This window comes from Mus caroli, chromosome 6 (assembly GCF_900094665.2).
Source record: "Mus caroli chromosome 6, CAROLI_EIJ_v1.1, whole genome shotgun sequence".
Lineage (NCBI taxonomy): Eukaryota > Metazoa > Chordata > Mammalia > Rodentia > Muridae > Mus > Mus caroli.
Genome location: NC_034575.1, coordinates 145,989,751 through 145,997,711, shown reverse-complemented (window position 1 = coordinate 145,997,711; position 7,961 = coordinate 145,989,751). Strand labels below are relative to the sequence as shown.

Here is a 7,961-nt window from a genome sequence, read left to right as displayed (position 1 = left end):
AGGTGGGCATGGCACCGGGTACAGAGCATGGCAGCAGACAGGTGGGCATGGCACCGGGTACAGAGCATGGCAGCAGACAGGTGGGCATGGCACCGAAGCAGTTGTTAAGTGCTCACGTCTTGATCCACAGACACAAGGCAGAGAGAAAACTGAGACTGGCGTGGGGTTCTAAAACCTCAAAGCTTGCCCCAATGACACACCTCCTCCAATGACATCATACCTCCTAATCTTTCTCAAACAGCTCCACTCGCTAGGGACCAAGCATTGAAATATATGTGCCTATAGAAGCCATTCTCATTCAAACTACCACAGGAAATATCAGGCCAACTAAATTTTTCTCTTGTACAAAAGAAAAGTCCAAAGTGATGGGTAATTTCCATTGTTGACTTGACTGGTTAAGAAACACTTAGGTCATTGATGAGGGACACTTCTGAGTGTGTCTGTGAGGGTGTTTCCAAAGAGAGAAGACTTACTCTGAATGTAACTGGCACTACTCCACAAGCTGGGGTCTTTAGCTGAATGGAAAGGGGAAAGGAGGAAGCTGGCTGAGTGCCAGGATTACCCTTTGGGATAGGTATGAGCAAGCAGCCTTATTCTCTACCATGAAACATTTTTATCTTCTCAAAGTCAATCTTCCCTCCCCGCCCCCACCAAGTTTCTTCTGCCACATATTTTACCACAGGTACAAGAAAAGGAAATAATACATCCACCCACTATTTGATTGTCTAGTACAGGGAAAGAATTGAACTAAAATCTATTGCAGTTTGTTCAATGTATAGAATAGACTTGGCAGGAGAACAGAGCCCATTGATGTAGTTCTTTGTATTTCCTCCTACACATGATGACTAGAATTCTTCAGGGAGATCCCATTAAATTGAGATGACTGTCTGTGGAAAATGAACTAATAGAGGAATAAGTATTACAGAAGCATGGTTGTCATTAGGGTTTGAGGAAACCCAAGGTGTCTAATCAACCATCGTTCTTGATGCCTCTAGTGTGTGAGCACTAGCTCATTGTAATTCCTTTAAAATGCTGTTTATATGCTGCTGGAGTTCGATCATTAAATATCAGGAGTCAACGAGTGCTTCTAAAAGCTTTACAGTCTGCCCAGAGGGAACATTTCAAATGTCTTTCTTGTGATCATGACACCTTGTGTCATCTTGTGTCTCTGAAAAGAATTAAAATCTTAATAAAGTTTGTTAGCTAGGTTTAGCCTCAGGGAGATGATTTCTTTGGCTGGTATGGTGTTTTATCTGTGAAGGTCTAAAGAGCTTTCCAATTACCACAAGGAAGTATTTGAAATTATTTTTGTTTCTTCCTGTTGATGAACCAAGAAGAAATTTCATTCTTAATCTACATACATAGATACAGACATACTACACACACATAAATGTCACTTACACACATGCATGTATACACACATATACATATGTCTCATATTCATAAAGTTTAAGGAATTAACATTATTTAGAAAGATTCTGAATTTTAATGAAATTGTGGCCAATTCTTCAACTGGGTTTCAAAATGAAGTCATCACTATTTATCTTTGGCAGCTTCATGCTGTGTCTCCTCCTCCCCATGCTTCACTTTCATTTGACTAGCTTAGATGAGGATTTGCAGGATTAGACTCCAGGGCAGAGGTTTGCATGCAGGAAATCTTTCCAGAGCACTCTCATAAACACAGGAAGGAAGCAGAGTGCAGGGTGGAAAGGGCATAGGGATGCAGTGAACTGCATCAGGCTCACTGACCCTGAGGACTTCTGCATGCTGTGGGGCTGTCCTGAGTAGACATCAATCTAAACACCCCTTTACCAGCCAGGCACTATGCCCAGGTTTCTGTGGAGATGAGAGATGATCTTGGTAGCATCTACATTTCTGGCAGCTGAAAGTGAGTGCCTCCAAACTGGAGGAGGAACAAAGTGGTATGATATAGCCCAGTATTACCCAAAATGTATGGGAGCTGAAGTTTCTTAGATTTCATAGCTTTTCGCCAGAATCGAGTCTGACTGTGTTAATGATGACAGTGTTGCCACCTCATTATTATTCCTGTAGCAAGCTTAAAGTTATGTCCAAATCACTTAGCAAATGCCCTTCAGAACCAAATCCTAACCAGGCCACCACCCCTACTATTCCAGCTGTCACCCAGACCATGTGGCACAGGTTGGCTTTGAAGTTGGAACAATCCTTCTGCCTTAGCCTCCCAAATGCTGAAATTATAGTTGTCCACTACTGTTTTAGTCACAGTTCTATGACTATGAAAAGATACCATGACCAAGGCAATTCCTATAAAAGAAAACATTTTATTAGCAACTTGCTTATAGTTTCAAAGGGTTGGTCCATTCTTATCATAGGAGGGAGCATGGTAGTATGCAGGGACTTTGGCATAGGCTTTTGAAACAGCAGTGTTCACCTCCATCAAGACCACACCTCCTCCATCAAGATCACACCTCCTCCATCAAGACCACACCTCCTCCATCAAGGCCACACCTCCTCCAACAAGGTCACACCTCCTAATCCCACTAAGCATTCAAATGCATGAGCTTGTGGAGGCCATTCTTATTCAGACCACCACAACTACAATGCCCAAATAAATATATGTAACTTTAAACTGTCTAAATTGCCCAAACTGTTTACAAAATCTAAGTATAGTGTAAAGGCTAAAAGGCTGCAGTTGCTATCAAGATATCTTGTAGTTTCTAACAAACATATGAGATTTACCTCAGGCCTCTGTTCCTCCTGCCACCAGATAGGCTTGTGATGGGGACACTTAGCCAATTGGGCCATTATATCCAGATGTTTGTTCGAGCCTTATCCTCAATGGTTCTGTGAGGTGAATTCTTTCAAATAAGATTCAAGCTTAAATCCTGAGCTCCCGTGTCAGGTGGATGACTGCATAGTGCCAGTGAACCTCACTGACTGGGTTGAAACTTTCCACAAGGACCTTCATCCCTGAAGGAGAGGTCCACATCAGACTGCTTCAGGACTTAAACTTAGCTGCCCCTGCTGCTTCCAGAAGCCAATGAGCCATTTCCTCCATGTGTATACAGGTGTGGAAGCCTAAGACTAAAGGCTAGAATCTTTAATTGAGGTCCGTGGATGTTTGCATGAGAATGGCCTACATAATCTCAAGTATTTGTTCCTTAGTTGATGGAACTGTTTGGAAAGGATTAGGAGGTGTGGCCTTGTTGGAGGAGGTGTGTCACTGTGGGTGGACTTTGACCATTCAGAATCAGTCACCCTCTCCCCCTCCCTCTCTTCTCCCCTCTCCCCTTCCCTCAATCTCTATCCTTCTCACTACCTCTCCCCTTCCTTCTCCCTCTCCCCTTCCCTCCCTCCCTTCTGGTTGTGTTTCAAGATGTGAGCCCTCAGCTACTGCTCCAGCACCATGCCTGTCTGTCTGCCTCGATATTATGATGGTCATGTACTCTACCTCTCTGAAACTGTAAGCTCCAAATAAATTCCTCTTCTATAATTTGACTTGGCCATGGTGTCTCACCATAGCAATACAAAAGTAACTTAGACAAGGTCCAACTTACTCATTGAGCCTGGACCTCAGGGTTCACAGAAGTCATACCCCTAGTCTAGCCAGCCAGATTGCCCTGAGAACTCCCTGTCTCTCTATATCTCCTTGACATCTATATGGATTCTGTATAACCAAACTCTGGTCTTTACACATGAGCAGTGAGCATTTTATCCACCATTTTATCCACTCTGCTGCTCTGCTTCATCCTCAAGTTTTGCCCAGGATCCCATAATATCCAGCACTGAAATAATCTGACTAGCAATCCTTTATTTAACTCTGTTGCTGTGACTGTCCTTCTTCTGGCACTTTCTGTTGCTTTATAAATATTCTTTAGTTGCTCCAATTTTAAACAACCCCACACATAAGCCTGTCTCGATTTCTTCTCTGACTGCCATGTGGGCTGTTGATTCTATTCCCTTTTTGTTCCCAGTGACACAATCTCCTAGACATCTACAGCATCTTCCTTGTGTCCCTCCTGCTTCCATAGACCCTCTCCCTAGGATCCCTGGAACTGCTCTCGAGGTCACCAGCTGCCTCCCAGTAGATGGGCCTGTGGAACCACCTGAGTACTGGAGCACTTGACTTTTCTGACCCACCCTCATCTTCAAGTTGGACACCCTTTACCTTGGTTGGGTTTTAGCATGGTGATACATGCTGCTGGTTTACCTGATATTTCTATAGAATATTCTCCCTCTTCCAAACTCTTAATAAACAGTTCTCCCCTCCCCTCTTCCTCTGGGCTTTCTTTTTGGGCCTTCATTTTCTTTCATGTCCTGTCAGCGCTCAGATGCATCTCTGCATTGTCTGTCTTCCCATTATCACAGCCACCCGCCTGGCAGGCTACAGGGCATTTCCAGACCCTTCTCCTGTACTACACACCCAGTTACTCACATTCTCTGCAGAAACTGCCCACTACATCTCAGTAAACTGTCTTTGGTTCCCTGAGTTCTTTAGCCTTGCTTCCTTTCCATGGAATAGCACCATCTATTTGGCAGTGTGAACTTGGGAGAGTGGAGCCTAAAACTGAGGTGAACTAAAGGCACATGTAATAGTCAACTTTAATCAGAGCATGAAGGAATTTACATTCTGAGGGCATTCTGGGGATTAAGCAAAGTCATGTGAGCAACTTCACTCATGTTCAAGTTCTGTGCAAGGTCACATGAGCTTAGACTGTAAACAGTCACAAGGACAATATCATGCTGAATAATAATGGGTAAGAAGATGGGTAATCTGAAAAAAAGCTCACTCCTGTTATTATACCTGAGAAGGACAGGAAAGCACACTCCAAGAACAAATCCATGTTATAAAAGAACAGAGGTTACCAGACTCCTGTCTTGCCCACTTGGAATGTTGTTACAAGCGCTCAGAAATCTCACACAGCTTCATTCATGGACTGTATTCAGACAGAACACTATTAATCCCACTGGGTGAGAATAAGACCACTACCACAATTTTTGAGGCAAATTTGAAGCAAGTTTTTAAAGGCTGGCTAGGAAGATGGACAGAGGCCTGGATCTCAGAGAATGGCCCCAAATTACGTTAATCAGGTGCTTATAAAAGCAAAACCCGCAAAGCTACATACTTACCTCCTTTGTTCAATCAGGGACACACATACATCCTGACATACTTCCTGCATGTGTGCCTATGTATCTATAATGAAGCACATCCTGTGCAGTTGGGGCACCCAGCCTTGTTTATGGAAGTGAAAACACCGTGGCTTATTATCATGACCTGAACCACAGCCCCCAGCACTCCAGGAAGTTAACTATCCTTGGGCAAGTGGGGCTTACAGGTTAGAGGCATTTCCGTTTCATACATCTCTTAAGCAAAGCAATTAAAACTTAAAACATAATATTAGCCTTCACAACACCTTCCTTTCTCTCCCTTTTTCTCCATCATCAGGCTCTAGTCCCCATCAGCACTGTCCCTCCTTTGAAATCTTCACTGTGGAATACCTAAGGAACGAGGTGGCCCAGTCATATATGTTCTCCATGCTCCCCCAGACTCACTGTTTCCTCTTTTACTGCCTGGCAGCAAGGGCAGTTATCTCGCTGTTCTGGACCATTGGCAGAGGGTGTGGCCAACTGGAGGTGCTTAATAAATACTTGTGGAGAGGAAGCCTGCAAGATGGCAGAATCCAGCACTCAGTCACAGGATGCTTAGCAACAGCACCATCATGGTGTGTGGTACTTCTCAGAGAGCTGTAAGCAGTGAGGGCAGAACAGCTCAGCCTGGTACAGGACTGACCAGGGTATTGCTAGATATTCCACAGCCTACCGACTTCCAGTTGTATGCCAGTAATGGTCCCCAGCGGTCAGGATAGCCATTCAGAATATGTGCCCTTCTCACCTGTCTTAGGGTTTTACTACTGTGAACAGACACCAAAACCAAGGCAACTTATAAAGGACAACATTTAATTGGGGCTGGCTTACAGGTTTAGAGGTTCAGTCCATTATCATTATGGCAGGGAGCATAGCTGGATCCAGGCAAGCATGGTACTGAAGGATCTGAGAGTTCTACATCTTGTTCTGAAAGCCAACAGAAGACTGGCTTCCAGCAGCTATGAGGGTCTCAAAGCCCACCCCCACAGTGACACACTTTCTCCAATAAGGCCATGCCTACTAATACTGCCACTCACTCCCTGGACCAAGTATATTCAAACCACCACAACACCCTATGCTCTCCTAAGCTGAAAGTTGTTATTAAGAACACAGACATACCTTTCTGCCCACTGCTGTCTCTAACTCATTCACCAGACAGTGTGTGTTCATGCTAAGAATTGTTATCACGGCACAGTTCCAGGAGCACATGAGCCAAAGGTAAAGCAGCAGCGCCGGTTGCTGGGTACCAGGAATCGCTTCAGACAATCAAAGAAACTGACCAGGAAGATTAGCAGTCTCTCTCGGGCCAGTTAGTGACAGAATAATTGAATTTATGGCATAAAAGAAACCAAACACTTAATATATGCAAAATTAACAGTCTATTGACTTCTGAAGAGACACTTATTTTGTACTACTCCAGTCCAGTGAAATTGAGCTTCAATCGTAGAGGTATATTTTTCCTAGTCACATTTCTATAATTTTTTCAACAAGAAATAGAAAATAAACATCCAACCTTAGGGTATTTAACTTCAAATAAATTAATTTGTGGCATAAAAATTAGAGACTTGGTCTGGTGTGTATGCTTTGAAAGAGTGTAGTGAACTGTGGCATATGTATTAATGTTATTTGAACAATAAAATTACTGCTAAGGTACTGAAATGTTAAAATTTTATAACATTCTTAACTTTAAATTTTTCAAATACATCAGTGAAACAAAATACAAATCCAAACTTTACTCCAAAATAGCTGTATCTGTGAGCTTTTACAGACAGGAGCTGGAGAGATGGTACCAGTGGGTAAAAGCTCTTAATGAACAAGCATGATAACCTGAGTTCAGATCCCAGCACTCATGTAAAGAGCCAAGTATGGCTGCTTATGCCTGTAGGCCCAGCACTGTGCAGGTGGAGACTAGATCCGTGGGGCTCACTGGCTGTCAGCCTAGGTCCAGGTTTGGGGAAAGATTCTGTCTCAAAGAAGTAAGGCAGAAAATGATAGAGCAGGACGCTAAGCAACCTCCCCTGCACAGACATACATACATGCACACGTATATACATACCCACATAAACCTTACTAACAGTGACTCATAAATTGGGAATTCACATCTTATAGGCTACTGAGAGTTGTTGACTTTAGCTTGTTCCCATACAAAGTGCTTCTCTAACACTAACTGGGGACATGATTGCTCCAAAGTATAGTTGACGGGAGAATTTTTATTGTAGATATGAGGAAGAGTGTACAGCCAGAGCCATCCAGAAGAGTCCAGAACAGGGAAAGGAAGTAGTGGACAGAACAACTGGACTTGGTTGTAAGGAGGGGTGGGGAGCTAGAGAGGTAAACAAAGAGAATGAGGGCAAAGGAGACCAAGGAAGAGGGGCCAAAAGAGCACATAGTTAAAATAGCAGGATGATGAGGAAATGAGAACCTGGGGAGGGAAGCCCATGCACTTTGTATGCTGATGTCATCACAGAGAGCCATTTGAATGGAGTTTCTTTTGGACCTGACAGTAAAGATGATGTTAAGATAGTAGTCAACATTCTTGGAGTGAATAAGTATCTCTGTAGCCAACATTTTTACATGTTGCATTGATTTCATTTCTCCCTCTGAGAACTGGTTCATATTAGAGCATAATTTAACTAAATTGCTTAGAGAAAATAATAGAAATATTCTAAATAGAGGTTCTAATTCATAACAATTCACTTATTTGCTGAGAGTTGTATGACTCATATATTATTTGGGAAAACAAATGGATCAACAGGAGTAATTTACCTTTTAATACCTAAGAGGACAAGTGTTTCATGTGAGAGAGAGAGAGAGAGAGAGAGAGAGAGAGAGAGAGA

The 7,961-nt window shown here is 43.1% G+C and overlaps 1 protein-coding gene across 5 annotated transcripts in view; it reads left to right on the top strand.

Moving 5' to 3' along the window:
- Tmtc1 (transmembrane O-mannosyltransferase targeting cadherins 1) overlaps positions 1-7,961 on the top strand; it is a 319,404-nt gene that overhangs the window by 269,671 nt on the left and 41,772 nt on the right. The window lies entirely within an intron of this gene.